This window comes from Protopterus annectens, chromosome 12.part0, assembly GCF_019279795.1.
Source record: "Protopterus annectens isolate FY-2018-M chromosome 12.part0, PAN1.0, whole genome shotgun sequence".
Lineage (NCBI taxonomy): Eukaryota > Metazoa > Chordata > Ceratodontiformes > Protopteridae > Protopterus > Protopterus annectens.
In genome coordinates, this window is record NC_056746.1 from 678,994,756 (window position 1) to 679,022,153 (window position 27,398).

The following is a 27,398-nucleotide window of genomic DNA, read 5'->3' on the forward strand; positions in this document are numbered from 1 at the left end:
GTTGATGAATTGTGCACCTTTTGATACATCTGATGAAGTCCATGCTGGGATGAAAACAAGGTGATAAACTTAAAGCATTTATTTCTAAATGAAGCCTTTTGACTGGAATAGTCCCTGGTCATTCTACAGTGCTGGATTTTGGTTTATTGGTTTGATATGTAGTACATGAAAGTAGTTGTATGTGATACTTGGACATGTGAAACATGGCACCTCTTTGCTATACAATGAGCAGTGCTAGTTCTTGTTTGTATGTGGGCATCAATGGTGTTCTTTGTAAATCATCGTACGCAGTATAATCACAAAGGATAAGTGATCTGGAAGCCTTATATGGTCATTTTTGAGGTGTGTGTATTTGTGACCAGATTAAAGGGTGGAAAAGGTTGTATAAGAAAGAGATGAAAAGAGGAAGCAAGCAGAGGGTTGAAAAGAATGTGAGAAACTAAAGGGAAGGGGGATACATTTTGTTTTTTGCGAGACAGGTACCATTTTTATGCATACAGAGAAGGTAAGTTGGGGAAAGAAGTAAGGGACATAAGAGGAAGGTAAGAGGGTTAGGTAGCAGGGGAAGACAGACATTACAGTCAGGATGTGTAGTAACAATTCTGGAGGGGAAACAATGCAGAAGGAGACACTGGGCAAACACAGGGAAGACAATGGTGAGAGAAGGACTGAGGAACAAACAGAGGTGAGGATAGACACAAAAGTGAATTGAATAGCAGGATGGAGATAGGACTTGGGGACCACAGCTGCAGTCTCTGCCAGCTGTATCCCAGTGCAAGATTACTCACCACCCTGGGTACTATCTTTGCTGGGCTCTGCCTCAGATGTTAGAGACAGTGCTGGGCATGGACATGACTCAAAGAGTCGGTGGAGGAGGTTCTCTATCTGGCCAGTTCAGGTAACTAACTTCCTGTTAATAATATCCCTTACAATTATGTCACCTGCTGATGGGGAACAAAGGTAGCACATCCAATGCTACTGCTACTGGTGGGTACAGCTGTTCCAGCATCTGATGCATGGCTACCTTAAGAAGGTGGTGTAGGTAGGCAGGAGGTGTGGAGCTTACTGTGTCAGATGGGACCAAGATGTGCTGGGTGTTTCTGTTAGAGATGATGTCGGCAGTGCTGGTGCTACAGCTGCCAGCTGTGTGGATGCAACAGTCCTTGCCAAAGAGATGAGTGCATGTTAAAATATAAAGCCACACCTACTAGATATAACAATGCAGCAGCCTGACAATCAAACCTCAACTGGATCCCAATATCCTCTCCAAATAAAATGTCATCCCATGGAACTCTGTCTGACAACTTAAGTGATCACTTACCAATCTGTGCTAAAGGACCAAAGGGGCAGCCCAAAAACCTATTAATACAGCCTAGAAAAAAAATCACTACTTTTCATGAATATACTTTCATTAATACACTACATCTCCTTAACCGGGAGTCACTAAAGATTCTCACTATAGATGATGCTATCTTTGAGGTCATTAAAACTTGCATTAGTGTTCTAAATACTCTAGTACCTCTCAGAATAAAAAGAGTCAAAGCCAACAAAGATAAAGCATGGAAGGTTTGGACAAAAAATAAAATCGTTTTCACTTTACTAACATATAGACAACTAAGAAATTTAACAAAACAAGTTGTCACCAAAGATAAGAAAGCCTGTAACTCAACTAGAGTAACACACAAGCTAATAATTCAAAACTGTTCTGGGCCTCCATCAATAAACTGTTAAACCCAGTGCAAGCTGCAGCGCCAGCAATAAACACACAAAAACGAAATGATACCATAAGTAACCAGTTCAATAACCACTTTATGCAGACTGTACAGTCATTAACCAAACAGGTAAATAATCATGCTCTTGATGTTCCTACTCAATTAAATAACCTCCTTCAGCATTCCTCCTTCCAGCCATTTCTCACAGATACTGACAAAAAATGCCTCAAAACAATTAAAGCCTACTAAAGCTGCCCTTGACAATATATTTGGCAAATATGTTAAAATAGCATGTGAGGCTATTGCACATCCAGTTTCAGTTCTGATAAATCAGTCCATATCTAGAAATAAAGTTCGCTATGGAAATAATCATTAATAATTCCACTACACAAAAGGTAGAATCAATACAGATATTTCAGATTATAGGCCACTTGCCATCTTATTGCCCTTATCAAAAATATTAGAAAAATATATTCATATACAAATTCTCAACTATCTGCCCTCAACCCAGTGTGGCTTCCATTCTCATCACAACACTACTACTGCCTTGATGAATTTTGTTAATAATGTCAGCTCTCATAGAAATTCCTGGAGCCTAGTCTCCACCATCTCCCTTGACTTATCAAAAGCTTTTGATACTGTCTCCCACCAGAAACACTTATATAAACTCTTATCCTTAGGACTCATCAACTCTTCACTGTAATGGTTCCATAGCTAATTCTAAAACAGAGCACGTGCAGTTAAATTGAAAAATGATTTTTTCGTCTTCTTACCTGTAAGTAGTATCCCACAGAGATCTACATTAGGCCCCATACTTTTCAACATATTCATCAATGACCTTTACACTGCTACAAAAAATGCTACCCTAGTTCAATACACTGATGATTCAACATTAAAATGCCCTGCCATATCTCTCTCTGACCTCCTAGTCCTTACACAACAATCCTTGTTGACTGAAACATGGCTAAAAAAATTTCAACTACTACTACTAAAGCCTCCCAAAAATAAATTACTGTTCTTTACTCTAAAATACAACTCTACCAAAATAACAATATTTACTATAGTCTCAGCCAACAACACTGTAATGAAACAAGTAGGCCACACAGAATTACTTGGTGTAATCATAGATGAGTAGTTGAAATCTGCCACCATATATCACACATGGTTAACAACAACAAAAAAAACTCTTCTTTCTTACTGCCATCTCTCCTCTATGCTGCCCATAATTCACTAACCTTCAAATCTCACAATGGTCCAAACTTCAGAAATGTTATAATAAAATAGTCAAATTGCAGGAAACTATGACAATAGAACAAGGCACTGCCTACCCTCACAGAATTAAACTGGTTAAAACAACCACATCACCTAGCTCTCTCAGCTAATTACAATACATAGGCTTCTCCATAAGCCAAAAAAATTGCCCGGACCTTAACAACTTAATATGACACAATTCCCCTAATAGAATTTTATTATCTAGAGAAAAATCACGAATCACTGTAACTAAATCATATAATACTATAGGCGAATCTCTGTATTCAAATAGAGTAGTTAAACTTTGGAACCACATTCAACTGAAATCCATTCTGAATGCAGACTCATTTAAAGCACAAGTAAAACTTCACCTATTAAACCAACATATCTGTAACTGCATATCTCCTGGATAAATGCCACTATTATCTAGAGGGTGTCATATCATCAAACTGTGGGTGGCAGTCACAGTCTATGCAAATAAGATTAACAGATGTCATTCACACTGATTATGGAAAAAAAGAGGTGTTTTGATAAACATGCCTAGCTACTTGCAGCAAAAGCATAAAGTATTTGAGGTTAATCATTCAAGGAAACCTATTTCATAGATAAGGCACTATAGGTATTGGTGTATTAGTGTGATTCATAGAGCTAAACATATAACTACCTTATTTGTATATAAAACAAGTAAAGGACCCTGATCTTAAATTTGTAAGCTTAACAGCACCACATTACCTGGGATTTACTGGACTTAACATGGCAAATTACTTAGGAAACTGTGGACTTTTTAAAGGAAGGAAAAAACTAGTAATAGACATATTGCAAATTAATATGAAACAGTTCAAAATGAGATAACATAACTGAGTTCACTTCAGGAAATATTTGTTTTATTCACACAATGAAAATATTACTCTATGGGCATTTTATGATAGGCATGATACATCAATGTCATTTGTAAATGGGAAATCATTATAGCAGCAGTGGAAATTATTACTGATCACTGAGAAAATGTATTTTGGTACCTTTTAGTGATTGTGCATACATGGTAGAAGTACAAAATAGCAAGGATGTTTTGTTAGCTACATATGTGTCTTAACTAGGAGATGCCTGAGTGTCCCTCACCATATAATGATCACAGAGATTGGGTAGGAGCTAATGAAAGGATAGATGTGTAAACAAACTACTTTATTTACTTTATTAATGTATTTATGTTAGTGCAAACATCACCCCAGCTGGACTCTGCACATGTAATATCGTTATGGGGGGTGTGTCACATAATATTTTTTTCTATTCCATGGAAGGCAGGTGTTATTTGACTGATGATTGTGTTTTTGTATATAACTGTGGCACTGAGGCAGAGAGAAAAACAATGTCAATTATTTTTACAGTGTCAGCAAGCAAATTAGATATAATACACCCAACTATATTTTTATTAAAGAATGTGTGGACAGGGCTAAAATATAACTATGAATCACAAGCAGGCTTCATTAGCATATGCTGCTTTATGTAATTTCTCATTTACATCTCATTACAGTTAATTGGATTACATTATTTTGCAGTCATTGCTTGTTACCATAAATGGCCTCTATGAATCAAGGCCAAGCTGCACTTGTGGACAGTATGGATACCTATAACACATTCATGCCATAACTATGAATACTGACCTATTTATTTTCATGAGAATCTTATACACATAATTTGCATTCACTAATACCTCAATAGTTTTATTAGCATCTCCCAGGCATAGACATAATTTTGTGATACTGCTTACCTCTATCGCTCTACTATTAATATAACCTTTATGATAGCCATATATATAATTATTTATGAACCTGCTTTACACATCACCTCCTAACTACAATATTAATATTTTCTGCTCTACTTAGTTCCTTAACCCAGCTTCATTTCTTTGAATTCTTAAGTACTAATCAGATGATCTATTATCTATTTGACAAACTCACCACATCTCTTCAAATGCTCAATGCTCCACATCTACTAATGCATAAGTACTTTTTTATACTGTGATAGTTGCCTCTACTTTCATATGACTGTAATCTGTCAAATATGTGTGTAATTGTTAATGTATATTACTTAATGTCTGTTCATATATATTACTGAATTTCTGTCTAAAAATATTTGTAATATACTGGTGCATTTCTCCCTGAATAGCTGTTGAAAAGAAATTTTGACTAAACCCAGTAAACAAAAGCAAACTAAATAAATAAATAAATAAAATAAATGATGCTGCATATATAGTAAAATAGATGGAGAGAAAGAATATAATAAACAAAAAAATTATATAATGACAATGACAGTGGGGGATAGAGAAGTAGAAATACAATGAAAAAATGAAGCTGATATATATTTTCACTATGACACATTTAAATCTAATATAATTGAAGAACCAACACACAGTTCTCAATTTCACAAGGCTGTTTACACAGCTGAGACAGGGATCTGAATTAACAGCTGTCATCTCCTGCATTCAGACAGATAGAGGATTAATGTGATAAGCTGCTTGAACAAACCATCTATTTTTCCTAGTCTGAAATGCAGTAATGATGCCTGAGACAACTGCAGAGATACAACAAAAGCATGCTGCTCAGAGAAACATTCGTATCACAGGTTATATGCAAAGGAAACAACTATATTCACGAACATTGTCCAAGACATAAATGCCCACCCACAGAAAACTGTTGCTCATGCATATTAACCCACCTTAATTTTGTAGTTAGTATAATGAACAGAAAGCTCAGCTGAAATATTTGATGGTAACATAAAGGAGGAGTGAGACCATGATCATCCTCACAATGTTGGAGTCCAGCAATGACATGCTGTCTAACCTGAACAAGTCTGTAACAGAATGCATGCATCAATACACTAATATTATTGAATAGTCATACTGCTAACTTTGGCCTATAGCAGTTATCACATAACTGGCAGTGGCATACAAAAGGTATACAGTGTAGGAATGAACCTCTACTACTGTTAATATTAAAAGCTTTACTGTCCAAAGCAAGTACACTCACCTGAGTGCTCCTTTAGGCACTCCAATCTCCTGCACAATTCCTTACTTACTTCAACCTCTTCATGGGTTATCAAGATAAAAACAGCACTGGCTAATACTTGTGGATGGCATGCAGTGGCAGGTTAAAGATGTAGCTAAGTTAAGTTAATCTTAAAGTACGTAGGTGATGACTGCTGCTTAACTTCATCCCCCAGTCAAAGTAGGAGGTCAGGATTGTGGCACCACATGTCATTGTAATGGTGACAGCATTATCACATCAGTGCATGGCATGCCATTGTCATGAGTGATAGCATAGGCAAAACTATTCCAGGAGTCAACCTTATATTGAAGCCTTTTATAGCCCTCCTGTAGACATTTCTGATGGCAATGGGGGAGAATAAGAAATATTTTGGACTTCTCCTCACAGCACTTCTGCACTCGAAAAGAAGAACTGCCCACTCCTTCTCCAGCAATGATGTCTCAGCCTAAAGAATCTCAGTGAAAAATGGCAGAAAATTGTCACCCAATTCAGGTCTCATGTGTCCCATCTGCCATGTACTGACTGGCTTCAATGGCTATTTGCTCAGTGCATCTTGGGCTCAGATAATACAGGCACTGTTTTATTATGGTTCACTATGACACTTTAAGTTGTGAAACATGACAGTCGTACATCCCTGTGTGTGTTGGTAAGAAATCAGGTGCTATAGTGACTCCATTTAAAGACAGTTATATGTGGAATGCATTTGTAGTAGTGTTAAACATTATAATCACAAAGTTTACATAAGATGAATTTGGCATAACAGTTAAAGTCTTCACCGTATAGGCACAAAGTACAGGGTTTGATTCTAACCTTAGGTAATTGTTTAAGCTTAAAATGGCCTTCAGGGCAATTTGCCTAAGTGCCTAAAGTGCCTACAGCACAATGTTATGTGCCTTACATTTAGATGACAGCCAATCATGAGATTTTAGACCTATAAACAAATGTATGTGAGTTTTACAATGCATTGATGTGTTTTTAATAAAAGAATACAGAAGTAGCATTCTTGTGGCATCAGAAATGCCAAATGCCACTAACATGGACAGTCTGCTGTGGTCATCACAGTGATCACCATTGTTACATGTACAGTATGACACATACACTGGGATACCAGCCAAGGTAACACTAATGTGGATGAAGTCTCCCATGCTGACAGGTCATGCCATGGTCTTGGCTGCCCCTGTCATGTGAGGAAATCTTAGCCCTGTGATATTGTACTGCAGATCTGATTGTTGTGTCTTGTGTAGGGTGGGTAACAATAGATGTCTATGTAGCAGAATATGGGATGTAGTGTGTCATATCAGTTAAGATTTGAGCATGGTGACCCACAACTGCATACCCATTGTAATACAGGCAGAATGGATGAATGAGTGCTATTGTTAGGCTGTGGAAGTGGCGGTCTCCTTCTGCCACATGGTGGCATATTGATCCTATTGAAAATATCAGATATTACCTAAGTACTATTGTGGCACACCTCAAGCTCAACTAAGAACACACAATATTCAACTGATGCTAATATGCCACACATAAAACCGCTTTTGTATAATGTTAGTTACTTGACCAACTGTTACATATACCCATACAGTTGACAATAAGGTGTTAGAAAAATATGTATTTGAACATGTATAAAGTGTTAGTTTAAAAGCAAATAGTATATAATGCATTTTATTCTATTTACAATATGGCAATAAGAATGATTTTACATGTAATTGCTTGAAGCTTTGGAGCTGCAGTGTATTTGAACTCTGACCCTGGCAGCAGCCAGCTCAGCAAGCTTATGTTTTTCACTAATGATTATCTGCTGGGTCAGGAAATTAAATGTATAAAGCATTGAAAATCTTCTTCCTTCCTCTGAGATAATTGGCCTTGTGAATGTTATCAAAGATAAGATACAGCTGCTAAAGTAAAGTTGCAAGAAGAACAAAGAAGTATATTACAAGACTGAACCAACTATTGTATTCGATCAGGCCTGAAACCTTGAAGGAGTAACATTTACAGAAAGACATTATAACTAACCAGGTGCTTTGCAAGGCTGTATTATTCCCATGGGAAAACTTTTAAAATGTATAACATCAGCTTTTTCTTATGAATAGAATATTGTAGACCATAGTGATGTAGGTGCCCTGTGACTAACCACGTCAGCAAGGTGGGCACAGCTTGAATGTAAGACTATATAAAATTGTGTATTTCCTGCATCACGTCAGACAAAACTCTGTACTTGTATGGCTTTTTGCCTCCTGGTGTACACTAGTAAACTTTTGCATCTGAGCCTCCTGTGTTGTTATCATTGTTTTTATTTAACAGATTGGTCCTCCTTGAACCGGAAGCCCTCAGACAGCTACAGATCAGAGTGTACCGGTGGTCGAATACTGCACAGGAGAAGCTACGGAAATGGTTCTTCTTGAAACACAAAGACCTCTGACTGAATTGTCGTTTTGAGAGGCTGGCCACTTTCTGATCTGCGGCCAAAGAGCGGTCTCGAACTGGTCGACCCAGGAGGCTCAGGTAGGAAGATATTTGCCTTTTTTCTGTTTTAGATCAGGGACTAGGTTACAGTAAATGTCATTGTCAGAGATTTGTTATACAGATCAGGGACAAAAGGAAATTACTGTATATTTTGTCAGGGATCAGGGAAACAGAGTAAGGTATGCAGTTATTCTAGATAAACTGTGAAAGGAACTGAAATACCACGTGGTGAAAAGGGTTACGTAACATTTTAGAATGGGAAATCAGTGGACTAAAAACTTGCGAGATCCGCCCCTAACTGATGACGCAAAATATATGCAATTACAATGGGCTGATAATGTAAGGTATTATACAAAATGGGTTAATAAATACGGATTTGATGGTAAATTAAACAAGATTTCATTAGTTAAACTTTTAAAACAGCTTAAATCTGACGCAGAAGGTCAGGCAAAAAAACAACAGCGATTAGGCATTCCTCAGGCACACAGGTGGATTGAGGAAGTAAACAGAAGGGAACAAAAAACTAAAAATGCTAAGACGTTATTTTTAGATAAAGAGGATAATAATACAGTAATAGCGACGGCCCCTCCTCCTCCACCCCCTCCAATGCCTTTTTCAGGATATGAAGCGGGAGGACAAACTGGTCCACCTCCACGTTATCCTGAAGTCACAAGAGCACTAAAACCATTTGTTAGAGATCCTATTGAAACTAGGTCCCGGACACGTAAAACACTTGGGGCACAGACTTATATCAAGTAGGGAGAAACACACTAGAGGAGAGTGAGGAAGAAATCTTTCCACTAATCGAGGTACCAAATCCTCAGGCAGGACAGGAAGGGCAGGACCCAACTCTTCTAGTATACAGACCATGGACACCGGAAGATATTCGGAAAGCTACAGAGGGAATCCCTCATCCAAAAGTTAATTATACAAAGTTTTTACAAGATTTGCAAGGTATGAGATTAAGTTACCACTTGAATGGGGAAGAAGTAGAAAAGGTAGTTAGACAGATTGTGGGTCCAGACTGGCACATGATTTGTGGCACCTGGAATCCTCCTAATGCAGAGCTTAAATCACTCCCACATAGTGACGCAGAATTAGACAACAGAGTGAAAGGTCTTACAGACCGAATTTCTGAAAAATGGAAACCTAGAGCAGATTGGACTTGCATTAACCAATGCATACAACAAGAGAATGAAACTGTAGATGGGTACTATGGTAGATTATTGGAATGTTTCAATAACCATAGTGGTATGGCTATCCCTGAAAATCAGACACATGATACCTCGTATGAACAGCAACTGAAAAATGCATTTTTAAAAGGTTGCATTGCACCTATCAGTAGCTTTATTACAAAGCATATGATAGATCATCGAACAAGTAGGCTACAAGCCTTACTTGAATATGCTAGACATGCTGAAAGACACTTTAATAGTAAAAGAAAAAGAAGACACAGGTCTTCACAGCTGAAGATGGAGCTGAAGTCTTTGTAGTACAGTCAGGTAAGAAGGGTAAGAAAAATACCCAGGGAAATAGACAATCTGACAAAAGGTCAGAAGATTTTGAAGAAAGAAAAAAGAAAGGTGAGTGCTTTAAGTGCGGTAAGAAAGGACATTTAGCAAGGGATTGCAGGCTAAATAAAAAGGTGACTACAGAAAATAAAGGTGATGAGGACTGACTATATGATAGTGATGAAAATCAGAAATCATCAGGGAAGGAAAACAAACAAAGGGCAAATGTAAATGTAGTGGAAGGAACAGAGGAAGTACAAGCAGATGTAGAGGATGAAGAAAGTGAAATTTTAGATTTGGCATTACTGAGCTTGGAGCTCTATTTGGCAGGCACAAAACCGGAAGTTACACTTCTGGTGGAAGGAAGGGAAGTGAAATTCTTGTGTGACTCAGGAGCGTCACGAACTTTGATACACCCTTCAAAGTTACCAGAATATTCTGAATCACCTGACTATATATTAGTGAAAGCAGCAAATGGACAGCTATATAGGGAGCCACTCTCCCATGATATAGCAATAACTGACCCTGTTTCAGGTATGACTCAGAAAAGTAAAATTGTAGTTTCTGCAAAATGTCCAGTAAACTTACTGGGAAGAGATCTTATGCAGATATTTGGCATAGCGGTAGTTCCCACTATGCAGGGTATGGAGGCACAAAGACAAATGGATACTTTTATGGTGCGACCGGAGGGTGAAACTTTTTACTGGTATAGCCAGGACCTAGTCACGACTGGTCCAGGGGCAGTAACCGAAGAACTGATGAATGTAGCCATCAGTAAGGCCCCCTCCCTTGACACTGACCAACAGCATTTGTTACATTGTACTCTATACTACTGTAGCATGCCAGGACCTGATAAAGAATATAAGCAAGAGTTGTTCAAAAATCCTGCTAACAGATTAGTATTACGAATCTTGTATTGGGATACTGAGGGAAACAGTGTGGTAAGCTGTTCACTACCTCAGGAATTCATGACACTGTACAAATCTAATAGACTACCACATGTTAGCTTGACAAAGAATAAGGATGTGAGATGGGCAGACTTAGGAGAAAAAGTAACAAGATGGGAAAAAAAAACTGATTTAGAATTATCAGAACAGGGAATACAAAAACAGAAATTGAATTGGCTAACACAGACACATCCAGCTGTACACTTAAACTAGTGAAGACAGCTGATTAGCATTCTTATTAGAAGAAGAAGAAAAAGCCTTGTGTGACATACCAAGCATTCTTTGGTCAACAGGTAAATCAGATGTAGGACTTATTCAAACAGCAGGACCAGTAACTATTACATCAAAATCAGCATTTAGACCACAGAAAAGACAATACCCCTTGAGGAAAGATGCAGAGCAAGGAATCAAGCCTATAATAGCAGCATTACTCAAGGAAGGAGTACTGGTAGAATCTCTTGATTCACCATGTAACACCCTCTATTTCCTGTTAAAAAGCAAACGGGAATGGCGGATGGTACAGGATTTACAAGCTGTAAACAATGCAATAATACCTAGAGCACCTACGGTGCCAGACCCACACACCTTGTTGAATGATTTGAAGCCACAACAAAATATTTCACTGTGGTAGATATAAGCAATGCTTTCTTTTCAATACCTATACATCCTGATAGCCAGTATTGGTTTGCATTTACATTTCAGGGTAAAAGATATACCTATACTCGGCTACCGCAGGGATATTGTGAAAGTCCAACGATATTTGCACAAGAAATGGCAAGCAACCTGGCAGGGTTTACTCCACCAGGAGGTAGTCAGATTCTACTTTATGTAGATGACATCTTGCTAGCAGCCCCTACCCAGCATCAATGCAGGGAGGATACAATAGCATTATTAAAATTTTGAGCAGCACAAGGATACAAAGTAAACAAAAGTAAGTTACAACTTTGGAGAAAACAAGTTAGATACCTAGGATATGTAATATCCAATGAAGGTAGAATATTAGACGAAGACAGAAAAACAGCAATTTTACAGGCACCTAAACCAGCAACCAAGAAGGAAATTATGTCCTTCTTGGGAACGACTAATTTTTTTTAAAGCTGGATATCAAACTATGCTTTAGAATCTGCTCCACTGGTTGATTTAATATATAAAACACCAATGGCAGCACAAGATGTATTACAATGGACACCTGAAGCAGAAACAGCTTTCTGCAGACTAAAACAATTGATAGCTTCATCATTAGTTTTAGGGCTTCCAAATAACCACAAAAGATTTTTTCAGACCGTAGATTGTAAACAGGGATACATGATGTCAGTTTTGACACAACAGCATGGGGATAAGCAATGCCCCATAGCTTACTATTCATCACAGTTAGACCCAGTGGCACGATCGTTGCCTCACTGTGTGCAAGCAGTAGTTGCAGCTGCAATGGCAGTACAGGCTTCGGCCTCAGTGGTGTTGTTCTACCCTCTCACATTGAGAGTGCCTCATGCAGTCGCGATAATTTTACTGCAAGAAAAAATAGCATATCTATCTCCTGCTAGACATCTTTCATGTATGACCATACTGCTGAGCCAACCTCATATGGTAATTGAACGTTGTACAACATTAAATGCATCAACATTACTTCCAACTCCTGTGGATGGCACACCGCACAGTTGCCTGCAGGAAATTGAGCAAATAACTTTGCCCAGACAAGACCTCACTGATATGCCCTTGGATGATGCCGAGGTGACATTTTATGTGGATGGTTCATGCAGAAAGGGTCCTACAGGGAAAAACCTAGTAGGATATGCAGTAGTCACAGATACAGAGATTTTAGAAGCCCAACCCTTACAGCATAACCTGTCTGCTCAGGCAGCAGAACTGATAGCCTTAACACGGGCTTGTACTCTAGCGAAAGATAAATGTATGAACATATATACTGACAGTCAGTATGCTTTCTCCACAGTGCATGTTTTTGCACAACAATGGAAAAATAGGGGAATGATAACATCTAATGGTAAACCGATTAATCATGCGCAACTTATTTTGAACTTGTTAGATTCCATTCAGTTACCTACTAAAGTAGCTATTTGTAAATGTTTAGCTCATACAAAACAACAGGATGCAATTTCAAAAGGAAATGCAAAAGCTGATGCAGCTGCAAAGCAAGCAGCCTCAAACTCAGAAACTTTACTTTTAACCGAGGAATTACAACCCTCTGAGATTTTAGATTTAGAAATGTTAAAAACGATGCAGACATTAACTACAAAAGCTGAGAAACAGAAATGGGAGAAACAAGGTGCAATCCTCGAAGATGGACTGTATATCTCCAAAGAGAAAAAAACAATATTGCCGTCTAATTTATTTAGATATGCAGCTTTGTTGAGCCATGGGCAGTGCCATGTCTCAACAGGGGGGATGGTACAGTTAGTAAATCGAATATTCCAAACATATGGATTCACAAACTTTACACAAAAAATTTGTGCAGCATGACATATCTGTAACAAACATCATGCACAAGGAGCATTCAAACCCAAGTAAGGGAGTTTTCCTATACCACCATATCCATTCCATACTATCTGTATGGATTTCATAGAACTGAACAAATGTGAAGGGAAAAAATACTGTTTAGTAATTATAGACATGTTTTCCAAATGGGTAGAAGCTTTTCCAACTAAAAATCTGGATGCAGCAACAGTGGCAAAGGCCCTAATAAAAGAAATAATTCCTAGATTTGGCATACCGGAAAGAATCTATAGTGACAATGGGACACATTTTGTTAATCAAACGATTCACCAACTTGGGAGATTCTTTGGGATCTCCTTGAAGAATCATTGTGATTACCACCCACAGTCTGCAGGACTGGTGGAAAGGTACAATGGAATTTGAAAAAGCAAGTTGAGGAAGTTAATAAATGAAACACAGAAGAATTGGATTTGCTGTTTGCCTTTGGCACTGCTGAGCATGAGAACAGTTCCAAATGTAAAGGGTTTGACCCCCTTTGAAGTGATATTTGGAAGGGCATATTATGTGCCACAGTGGAAAGCTCTCATGCCTGCAGAACTAGAGGCTGACAGCTCATTAGCTAGCTATATGAAGAAACTGTTAACAAATAAAACTGTTTTGCAGTTGAACTCTTTTTCAGATAAAAGACAGACCAGACCGTTGGAGGCAGTGCTGACCTCAGGCTCCTGGGTGTGGTTAAAGGTCACGAAGAGGAAGAATTGGGCGAGTCCAAAGTGGGAAGGACCGTACCAGGTACTGTTGGCGACACCTACTGCAGTCAAAGTTGCTGAGAGGTCGTCCTGGGTCCACCTGACGCACTGTAAACCGGTAAAGAATTTTCAACTTGATAAATATTTTGTGACTGATACACAACAAAGGCAGGATGGCCAAGAGCGAAATGAGTAAAAATGCAGATCAACCCCGAAGATATTGTTTAATCATCTTGTTAACTATGCATTTATTGACTATGATTGTGATGATTTTCCTTTTGTTGTGGTTTTTCCTACATATAACCACACAAGTGAAAGTGGAAAAATGTGGTGAACTGTCTATAGACTGGCATCCAAACTTTAACACGTACCTAGCTATGAAGCGTGTATATATAGAGACTATGAACATTTCAAATTGCTGGGTTTGTACTGCCATACCAACAGCATATGGAGGACTGTTGATGTCCGCTGTCCCCTTGGGGATAAATGAGACTTGGGAGAATTTACTTTTTGATACAGGTTCTGTAAGATCACAGGACAAAATTGCATTGTATTTGCCTATTACACAGAGGAGAATTGTATGTTTCTATAAGAATGATACACTCCAAGTGGGTTGGAGTAACTGTAACATAACTATATCTTATAAATGCTATATTAAAGCTAAAGATAAAGGCACTGTTTGTAACACAAATTATGATTCATATTTGAGCTTAATGAAAACAACATTAAGTGATGTGCAGAGAAATCCTGTCTTGCATAAACAATTGTCTGTTATAGACAAGAAAATGTTTCATTCAGAATTAACCCGCATCAGTACTAAAGTAGAAAACTGTTATTTTGTTTGTGGGAAAAAGGCATACAAATGGCTACCTGAGAATTGGTCCGGCAGTTGTTTTTTGGGTTATCTGGTCCCGGCTATAAGGCATACTGCAGAATTACCTCTAGGTAAGATACGAAATGTAAGAGATGTAGCCCGAAAACCTGAAGATCCAATCGGAAAACCTGTAAATCCAATGGGAAAAATCGAAGCTGGTTGGAAGAACCATCATTCCGTGAAAGATAAAGAAAAATTGACTCATATGGACTTGAGTGACAGTGTTATATCCTGGGCTGGAATATTTCCAGCATATGGAGCAGTCAAATCGATCTGGGAGTTGAGAAAACTGTCAAAGCTTCTCGAAGTAATGAGTAACGCAACTTTTTCTGCTCTCAAACTAGTGACTGATGAACTGAATGCAATGAGAACTGTTGTGCTACAAAATCGAATGGCTCTTGACTTCATCCTAGCGGCGAGAAGTGGTACGTGTGCGCTTATCAAAGAAGAATGCTGTGCGTTCATACCAGACAATTGACACGAAATTAATGACCACCTAGAGGTAATACAGCAGGTATCGGCCATGACTGAACCAGGCCCAAACCCACTGACGAACTTTTTCCAGAGTCTGTTTAGTGGGTGGGGTTCTATCCTAATGAATATTTTGATTGCTATTTGTGTTGGTCTACTCCTATTAGGAGCATGTGTCTGTTGTGGGATCCCCTGTATGAAAAGATTAGTCAAAGATTTTGTTGATATATCTGTAACTGAAACTTTGTACCAAGACATTGAATTGGAACTATTGATTCCAGACGAAACTTTTTCCGAAATATAAACTAAATGACTTGCCTAGTTGAAAGTCCTTAAAAGGAGAAGGCTGGGGACGATATAACATTGTTTATGTTTCTGAATAGAATAAAAAGTATTAAAAGGGAGGAAAATGTTAGAAAAATATGTATTTGAACATGTATAAAGTGTTAGTTTAAAAGCAAATAGTATATAATGCATTTTATTCTATTTACAATATGGCAATAAGAATGATTTTACATGCAATTGCTTGAAGCTTTGGAGCTGCAGTGTATTTGAACTCTGACCCTGGCAGTAGCCAGCTCAGCAAGCTTATGTTTTTCACTAATGATTATCTGCTGGGTCAGGAAATTAAATGTATAAAGCATTGAAAATCTTCTTCCTTCCTCTGAGATAATTGGCCTTGTGAATGTTATCAAAGATAAGACACAGCTGCTAAAGTAAAGTTGCAAGAAGAACAAAGAAGTATATTACAAGACTGAACCAACTATTGTATTCGAACAGGCCTGAAACCTTGAAGGAGTAACATTTACAGAAAGACATTATAACTAACCAGGTGCTTTGCAAGGCTGTATTATTCCCATGGGAAAACTTTTAAAATGTATAACATCAGCTTTTTCTTATGAATAGAATATTGTAGACCATAGTGATGTAGGTGCCCTGTGACTAACCACGTCAGCAAGGTGGGCACAGCTTGAATGTAAGACTATATAAAATTGTGTATTTCCTGCATCATGTCAGACAAAACTCTGTACTTGTATGGTTTTTTGCCTCCTGGTGTACACTAGTAAACTTTTGCATCTGAGCCTCCTGTGTTGTTATTATTGTTTTTATTTAACATAAGTTATTGCAACACATGCCTGTTTGTCATGGCTATGCACTGTAAGATGGTCCTGTAATACAGGAAGTGTGAGCATAAAGACAGTAAAAGAATTACAAAGATAGATAGGGTGCATTTGCCTAACACAAAAGAATTACAAAGATAGATAGGGTATATTTAGCTAACATGTCATCATCAGATAGGGTACATTTACCTAACATGTCATCATCATCTGACTGTTGTGGTAAGCTGTGGAGCACATAGTGTGCAAATGATGTTAGTGTGTGACACACATGACCTCTGTGTTATAAAATGTTAGGTAGTTTAATAAAGGAGAGCCATGGCCTCTAATGTGCCACCCATGACAGAGGTTCATATGTAGGTACTAATGCTGCAGTCCAGGAGACCATTGAGTAGCCAACCAAAAATTCCTAGTTCCAAGGCTTGGTTAAGTGACTTGCTTAAGGTTACACAGCAGACAAATGAGGGCTGAGGGACTCAAACCTGTGCCACTGGAATTGTAACTCACAGTCTTAACTTTTGTCATGTACTTTCCAATAATTATGCCTCTTTAGGAGATTTACAGTTAACATAATGTGAATGTTGCACTGACCAGATGCATCTGTGTAAGAAGAAATTTACATCTTATGAACTCAACTTGCCAAACAATTAGGGTTTCAGCCCTTGATAATCTTTAAAAAAGGAGATGTGCTTTTTGTCATTCCTAACAGTTGTTGCTTTGTCAATACATATATTTTATAGTATGGATAATATTGTTTGCATGAATTCAGTTTTGAGAACATAAACGTGACATTGGTTGCCACTCTAAATGGCCAATTGTTATGCATAGTAAGTGAATGAGTCAGCATTTTGCAGTGATCCATGCTGTAAAACCAGGATAACTCATGATCTGCATAGAAGATGGTGCATGTGTTGGTGGGTGGGTGTGAGTTTTGGGGGTAGGGAGTGTGTGTGTATGTGTGTGGGGTGTGTGTGTGTGTGTGTTGGGGGGGATGTGTGTGTGTTGGGGAGGTGTGAGCACTCAATGCCAGGATTCTAAACAATCGACTCTGCAAGCTATTCTTATCTGTAAAATACAGACACCTGTGCAGTTACTAAGACTTGGCTTAAAGCTGCAGAGGCCTCCTCAGCAGTTTAATGTGGTAATGTCTTCCACAATTTAGACCAGCTACTGCATGGGTATGGCCTGAAGGTGGAAGAGTTTCAATTTACATAAAAGACAAGCATGCTTCAAGACTGGTCAAACAATATGTCATGTCTGAGCTTCTCCATGTCCAACTTACAAGTAAAGTCTGATATCATATCCTTGAAAGCTATAGGTGTCCCTCCATGACTGAGGAAGCCCATGTCATTTACCTGAAAATACTAAAGACACTTCTCATTCAACCCAACACAATATTTATGGGTGACTATAACTACCCCAGTATTAACTGGGAATCATACACAACTTCAAACATGGAGGGTGAGAGATTATTGGACTTTGTTAAGACAACAGCCTTGAACAGCTAGTTTGCATGCCTGGAAATATCCTTGGCCTGGTCCTCACAAACTGTGATGTGTGGCTGGATAGTGTGTATTTGAGTGTGGCAGGTGCTGACAATTTCTTGAGGCATCAATGCACATTTATCAGACTTATTAACCTTATTTAGAGTCAACATCATTTGAATATTGATTGGTGCCAGTCACATATATATTGGTCGTGATGTGTACCAAGAAATTATAGCCCTGTTTGTTTCATATAGTCATATATATATTTATATATATATATATATATATATATATATATATATATATATATAGATATATATATATATATATATATATATATATATATAGATATATATATATATATATATATATATATTGGTTGTGATGTGTACCAAGAAACTATAGCCCCTGTTTGTTTCATATAGTCACACACATATATATATATATATATATATATATATATATATATATATATATATTGGTTGTGATGTGTACCAAGAAACTATAGCCCCTGTTTGTTTCATATAGCTCGATTTAAGGTGTTATGGATATTGTGAACTAAACTAGTTTAGCCTGCAAAACAGTTTTGTTACCAAGAAGTGCATATACTCTTGCAGCCAAAAAGTAGCCATACAATATTATATCTTGCAGAGCAGTTATTTTGTTTCATTTACAACATTGTTAGAAGTGGCACAGCTGGTTAAGAATGCAAAACAAACAAAATAAATAACCTACTGGTATAGCCACAGATGTCATGATAACTATCTTGGCTGCATCTACGGTTCAGTTCACTGAAACTAGAGTCAACATGCTAGCTGCTGCAAGTGCACACTTGCTGTTCAGCAAAGCAACTCACTGCTTTACATACATCTTGAAAAAAACAGCTGGATGTAGAAGTCAGGTGGCCTGATGCAGCCAAGAAAATAAAATACCATGAGTTGCAAGATGAAATTCAGCAGAGAGACAACTTTCTAAATGATGAATTAAAGCATTAGCATGGCATACTGGAGATGGGGGGTTAACTACAGCATGGAATAGCTAATTGCAGTATGTCAAAGCATGTGAGAAATGGGGTGAAACTCCCTGGATGCCAACTGAGTGCTAATTAATTTCCTCAGGACAAAGAGTTGAATTTCATCATTGATAGGTTATTCATGAATGTGAATGCAATCAGCATCAAACTCGCCCAAAAAACTCTTTTTTTCATCAACCGACTCACTCTTGCGAAAATATTCTGAAAGATCTCATAATGACATACTTCAGTACTTAAAAGTGTTATAATATTTTCGTTTCCAGTTGACATCGAATTATCACAAGATGCCTCACACTCTGCCTCCTCCTCTGGTCTGTCCTTCTGCTATCTTACCCTGTAGTGTAATTTATCATGCTTAACAAAGAGTAGGGGGGTCTTTAATTTTTTACAAAAATTACAAAAGAACACATTTTTACATATTTACAAATATACAAAAGAAATGTGCACAATAAAGATTCTGTATCAGAAAAATAAAAATAATCTCTGAATTTTCAAAAAGACATGCCAGTTTATAAAATTAAAAAATACCATAAAGAAGAAATGAACAATAATAAATAATTCATCCCCCACTCTTTTGTTCATAACCAAAATTTTAATCTATGCAAAACGTCAGACAACATCTCATTTCATATTATATAATACTTCTTGGCATCTTGCTAAACATAAGAACCAAATAGCAGAGAAAATTACTCTATTTTCTTAACATGTAGTGTGGAATCCCATAGTCTTCATATCTTGTCATGGGCATTGTTGTTTTTTTTATTTCCTCAGGTGGGAATTACTTCTGTAACATACCCTAAAAGTGCTGAACTCTAGTACACTTTAAGAAAATATAATCAGCATTTTCTTCAGAGTTACATCCTTGCCTTTGACACCTAATTTCTGCAAAGGTTTTATATCTAATATTTTGTTTAATGGGGAATTTTAGTAAGGGTAGCCACCACAAAAGTCAGACCATTCTGTTATTCCATCATACTTATTATTTTTTCTTTTTTTAATTCCTTTACTTTTTTGTACATTTTATTAGCATACCTATCTTCATAACAGAAAAAGTTCCATAATATGTGTATACCACAGTTTTCTATCAGCAACCAAGCCATGTAAACTTATTTTCAGCTGATGCATCCTGTTCGGAAGATCATTCATTCTACTTCCCCATTAAAGCTTACCCTCTTTCCTTTTTCATAACTATCTCCAAAAGACTGATATTTTTTGAATAAAAATTACCCAACAAATTTCTGACCCTGTCTTTGATGCTTTGTAATGTAACATATAACACATGTGCAATGATATTAGAAAAAGAATCCCTGGATGAAATAAATGCAATCCCCTTTAGTGTATTCATTATAAACAATATTTCTTCTAATGGTATTTAATCAGAATAACCAGAAAATGAAAAAAATACAATGTACAATATTTCTTTTTCCTTTTTATTAGGCAGAATAAAAATATTAGCTACATAACATGTGAGCCCCATAATTCCCCATTTATTAAATAACCTTTATTCCTAAAGGAGATTTTGAAGGTTTGAGACAGGCATTGGGATACCAGATATAATCTCCTGTATTAGAAATAAAAGCCTCAGGCCTTACTTTAGGTGGACAAGAAAGTGTTCAGAGACAAAGGGAAGGAGTGATTTCAAAAACAAAACACACCATTAGCCTGTTCTCTAAACTCTCAAAGGCCTTTGCTATATCACATAACAAATGCTATATCACATAACAAAAAGTATCCCTTCTCGACTTGTCTGTATTTCATATACTACATGTTAGGTAGCATTGTCACCTCACAGTAAGACCTTGTCCTATTCGATTCTCAGCTAAAGCATCTTCTGTGTGGAGACATGCGTGAATGGGCATACCTTTGTTGAAGGTTGTGCATCAGGGCTGGCAACTCGGCACGTAAAAATCTACTGCCAATCATTAGTGGACCGGAGTTCCGCTGTGGCAACCCCTAATCAGGAAAAGCCAAAAGATACAACAAATTTGTTTCTCTGACAAATCATATATTCCTGTCATCATATCTTTACTAATGTCTTCTCTTATTCTAACCTACCAAACTTTCATCAAGATTTTATATTCTGTATTACATAGAGTGATAGGTCTCCAGTTTTTCATATCCCATTTATCACCCATCTTCCATAAAACCTTCATAACAGTACATGTTATGTGATCATTATGAAACCCTAAAGTGAGCCTTTCATGCTCAACATCCAAAAATGTATTTTTTGTGTATCACCCATGGAAATATAAAAACCATAAGGGAGCCTATCTTCTTCTAGAGGGCTATGTTTATCTGGCTGTTCTAATACCATTTAAAGCTCATTTAATTCAATTTTTGTGTCAGTAACATTTTTGAAATCTTCATCTGTCTTTTCTAAATGCCAGTATCTTAATTCTTCACTGTCTTTGCATTCATATACATTTCCCATATATTTTATTATAATAGTCATAATACATTGCTTACCTCCTGCTGTCATCAAGCTATAAGCAATATTTTCAAGTTTCTAAACCCACACACCCAGAAAAAGTAGTACATCTTGTTTTCCTTTTGAAAATATCTCTATACAGTAATGTTTGTACTCTTTACTTTCTCTCCTTAGACAATTTTGACTGTATGTTTCGTCTGAATCTTAATATTTCTAATGTAATGATCTGTAAAAATACATCTCTCTCATATATATATATTTATATATATATATATATATATATATATATATATATATATATATATATATATATATATATATATATATAGCATATTTTTCTTTAAACCCTATCCATTGTTCTTTTTCATATAATATCTATTATTTTATGTATTTTTTTGTCTTTAAATTCTGTCCAACAGTCAGTATAGGACATATAAATCTTCCATGGTTCAGTACTGTTCTCATAATGTTTTCTGTTTTCACCCTCCTGCAAATTTTCTTCCTCCACCTATTTACTGTTAACTTAAGCCTTTTCCTATTACAAAACTCCCTTCTTCATCACTGATCTCCCGCCCCTCCCCATGTGGCACAATAATCAAAAAGGCTAGTCATTTTTAGCCTCTTGGTGTTTTTTGTATCCTCTCAGAAAAATAAAGTCGACCTCACCCTGTCATTCCTTTCTATAATATGTGCATCCTTCATCCTGATCTAATTTCAAACCACCTACCATTAAAAGTTCCTTACCATTGCTGACATCTTTTGTTACCTTGCCTTTTGTGCATCTTATATTACAAGTGAGGTCACCAACTAGTACAAATGTTAAGTTGACTGTTATACATACCCTCATATTCTCCAGAAGACTGCATCTCTTCTCATATTTTGGACAAGCATACAGTGCAACTTTTCTAACTACAGTGTATCTAACCATTGCATCTACCCTAACCCCCTATCTGTTCAAAGTATAAAAAATATTTAATTGTAACTGCATGCTGTTTATATACTAAGGCATTACCTGAACAGGTCTCACACTTAACTTTCCAAATAATGCTATCCTTCACAGTTAACTAAATCGGTCTCTTTCCCAATGAGAACAAAATATAGTGTACAGGAGAATTATAAAATAGTAATGTTGTTATTTTAAACTACAATATTTTAATTCTTCTATATTTACCCTTAATTCTGTCAATATTTAGGGATAGCATATAACAATCTGCTATGATCAATTTACTTACTGTATGTTAATAATGTGTATGTACTTATATGACTGTTTGTCTGTTATTAAACATTTGTGATACTGTGGAGCTTTTCTTCCTGGGCATCCACTAAAAAAGGGCTTTTGCTCAGTTGGACACTCCCAGTCAGCAAATGTCAAATAAACAAATAAAATGAATCATTGCTTTTTATTTTATTCTTTCTATTTATGCATGTCAGCTTCCTTTTTCATTTGTGGACTCTGCTACCTATAGGACCACATTTTCATCACTAGCCTCCTCGGTATCATCAGTACTAATGGTTCCCCCTTCATCAATTGTTGCAGGGCATGTCCATTGTCACTGTTCTTCCTTCAAATTCTTCTAAAACAGTATTTAATAATGACAAACATTTTATTTTTTTGCCTATACATCTTGAACATTAATTTTGCTTTGTTATTCTACCCCAGAAGAAGCATCTTTTCTATGTGGCTCTATTTGAGTCCTTTCTGACTTCTCTTACCCTTCCATTACAGGAAAAAGTTACTGCTGGTAATCAAACCACATATGTACTTCACTACCACTTTTACTGCATTGCAATATACATTCCTTACTGTATACCCTTTATCTCCACTGCATCTTTTGAATGGACAAACACTTATTAAGTGTCTAATTTCCTACAAAAGAAATGTCTTAGGCTGACCTCCATAATATAAAACCCCTCTAACACTGTTTACAATGCAAATACTAGGTAAGTGAACAATAGCATTATGTACAATTTTTATTGTTACCAATGCTTCTAAGCAACCATTCTAAATACCCCTGTCATTATAACATGGTTTACATTAAAAATGGACTGACATTCTTTTTCAAGATAATTTTTTTACATCCATGTAATCAAAATCAATGCTTCTAAACTGCAAAAAAATATATTTTTTTACCTGCAGTAAAAAAAATGGAAATTACATAGTTCTTATAAACTTCAAGTCCTATTGTTTAGCAAAAAGGACCACAAACTTACAGGCCAGCTCATGTATTTCAAAATACATGACAGCAAAACATTAACTTCCCAGCTGAATGAAAGCAAACAAATCCACTGAAATAACTCTAAAGGTTTAACAATATAATCCCACAGTTTATATCTGTTTGTTATTTGTTCTTTTTGTTGTTGTTCTGATATAAATTATAGGTTTTATTCCCTTTAAATAATCTGTTTTCTTTTTATAATCCCCAGATGCTATTACAACACTTGAATAAATAAGTTTTGGTTATGTTACTGAGTGACTCTGGGTTACTCTGTCTCTCTGCTGCTTCCTTCCCAACATCTCAAACTTCCACATCACATGTCTCAGCATCCAAGCCCAAAGTATGCCTGGGAGTTGTAGATTCTGTGGGTACACTCACAATCTGTTCTGGAAATAGAGGTCCTGCTTGCACCACGTCATGTTACTGTGATGGAGATGACATTGTTCCCGACTGTGTGGATGCTACTTGCACTGGAGACAGCCTTGGCCAAGCTATTCCAAGCCTCAACTTTATATTGATACCTGGTGTAATCCCCCATGCAGCAGCCCATGACTGTAGCACTGTAGTAAAAAAATCTCGGACTCATAAATACCCTACCCCACCTTTGTGTTCTAAACGGAGCACCATCCTCAACTTCACCAGCCATGTCTACAGAAAAACATTTAGAACTATGTGACTGAATGGGTGTACAACTCAGATCTCACATGCAACAGCCTGTATGCAAGGACATGCAGCCTTGCCAGCAACATTTGTATAACTAAAACACAAAAAAATGGCTTGACAGACACATTGGTAATGATTGCATCAAAAAAGAACAAAGGTATGAAATAAGGCAGTGAGATTTGGCTATGAGTGATGCTCACCCATTTACTCATATCCCAGTGTTAAACACTAAAATGTATAATGGTATTTGCTATAATCATTTCTGGTTGGAGGAAAAATGATATGAATTATGACATATTGGGCTTTTGAAACTTGCACATTAGAGAAATTGATTAGTACCACTATGAAACTGAACCCATGATAAAAAAGGATAAAATGTTAACCTTTGCTTATTAACTGTCTATGACACAGGAGAACTTCCTTCCTTAATTGTTAATTTGAAATATAGAACTTTATAAATAAATGGACATATACTTAAGAGATGCCTGTGTGTGAGAGAGGCTTTAAGTAGCCATGCTACTGCATTTTGATGTAAAAGATCAGTATCTGTGGTGGCAAAGACATTTCACATGCATAAAGTTGCATGACTTGATTAATACATGTTGAGGTATGTTACATAGTTACTTCACAAGACATACTGTCCTAAATACATAGTTATGATGTGCTGAGTCATAATAATTACAAGAAACCTATTGTTCATATCATACCTATGCAAGTGCATTTAAATTAACTATTATCATTCTCATGTTTACTACACTTTACACACATGATATTGAACTTACCTAGCCAGCATTAATGACACATTTGTTGCAAAAATTCTGTTTATGATACACTTTTGTATGTAGTGTTACAATCCTAATCAAAGGTTTGTAACCAATGTGATTCTGACTAGTAAAAGTAACTGTAAAATGGATAAGAACTTTGCATTACTTGTCCTCTTTCTCCAAGTTCACTGCAATTATACCTTTTTCCACAATATAAGTAGCTGAGAGGTACATTTTCTTCACTCACTACTGTCGAGTACTGATGGTAGCACACTGGCTCCAGTCTCATTTACACTACTGAAGGCAGCCCAAATGACATTTTTCATTTTTGCCTTTCACTGTGGTACATCATTGCACATTGCCAAGCAGCAGGCAAATTCAAAAGGCCAATAAATAAATAAAAGTGATACATAAACTTGTAATTTAAAAAACAGCAATCTATCAATAAGCAGAACTCTTATGCCATTACTCTGACACAGTTATTCTTTGAACATTGGCTTGCCACATTATAACTTGCATTTTTGTTACAAATCATCAGGCCTTCAGGTAATGATAATTATTCATAAAGGGTACACACAGAAAATTACATCATCTCATTTGTGCCAGGCCACATGCAATTAATAATGACATACTTTGAAAGGGAAATGTATTAATGTCATGATTAATGCTTAGGCTACATGGATAAATCATCTATAATATAGTCTACATATTTCCACATTTATGTTATTGAATTTCTGTTCTCGCACTTTACATGCATAGGAAAGGTCATTATTAACATGAAGAATAGTTGGGTTTCCTAAAACAAAACTGGTTACAACAATTCACAAGTACGATAGGTAACATATTCAGCATTTATCACACAGACTTAGGCTGATCACTTCATATAAAAATATGTATTAATAGTTATTCTGAAATTCTCAGAAAAAAATGTGTCTAATCAGGATTCAACCCTTTGTTACATGTTCTGTTTTTCCAAGCTCAATGAAATTAAACCTTATGCACAGAGATAATAGCGGACATGTATATTTTCTTTACACAGTACTGTCCAGAGTACCGATAGCCATCCACCAGCACAAGGCTCATTTGCACTACAGAAGGCAGAACAAATTACTTTTTTCATTTTTGCCTTTAGCTGTAAACCATGTTTGCTCCCTACTGAGTAGAGTGCAAATGCAAAAGGCAAAGAAAAAAATTACAATAACAAATCTAGAAAGAAATAGTAAGTAAAAACTAACAAAATTAAAGAGTATATCTAGCAAGAACCATGCACTTACAGCATTAACCTGACACATTCATTTATTATATCTGTCTTTCACAGCACAAGTAGCATTTCTGTTACACATCAAAATGCTTTCATGTAGTGTCAATTCCTTAGAAATGGGACACAACAAAAGTACATTAGCTCATTACTGAATTATATACAATTAATGTTGCCATATTTTGTGAATAAATCTATTACTGTCAGGATTAATACTTTGGAGATGTGGAGAAGCAATCCAGTATATATGACACATTCCAACATACCTGATGGTAATGCTTTTGTATTATCACTCTTTACAAACAGTCATATGTGCAGCGGTTAACGTTGTCCCCTCACAGCAAGAGGTTCTCCAGTTCGATTCTCAGCTGGAGCGCCTTCTGTGCGGAGTCTGCATGTCCTCCCTGCAGTCGAGTGAACTTAAAGACATGCAGGTAGGTGCAACCGTGTGTGCGTGTGCCTTTTTTGAAGATTGTGCGCCGAGCTGGCAACTCGACACCATAAAAATTCACTGCTAATTATTGGTGGACAGGAGTTCTGCTGTGGCAATCTCTAACCAGGAAAAGTCAAAAGACAAACTGTCATATGTTACATCGGGTCTACTACAGTTGATTGAAAACTCACTTGACTGAAAATGAAATTACTAGGACCACTTCACTGAAAGCTCACTTCACTGAAAACTCACTTGACTGAAACTCATTTCACTGAAAGTTACAAAATGGCCTTTTCCCCACTGTAGTGCGACCCTGGAGTTAGAATATAAAGTAAGGGGGGTGTGGGGGATGAAGCCCCCTCATATCTTGGTTATATATTCTCTTTTGGAAACATTTATTGCACTTGTAAGTATTACTGTGTATAGTTTAAAATATTTATAATATGTGGGGGGGGCTACACCGCCAACCCCCCCTTACTTTATATACTAACTCCAGGGTCGCACTACAGTGGGGAAAGACCATTT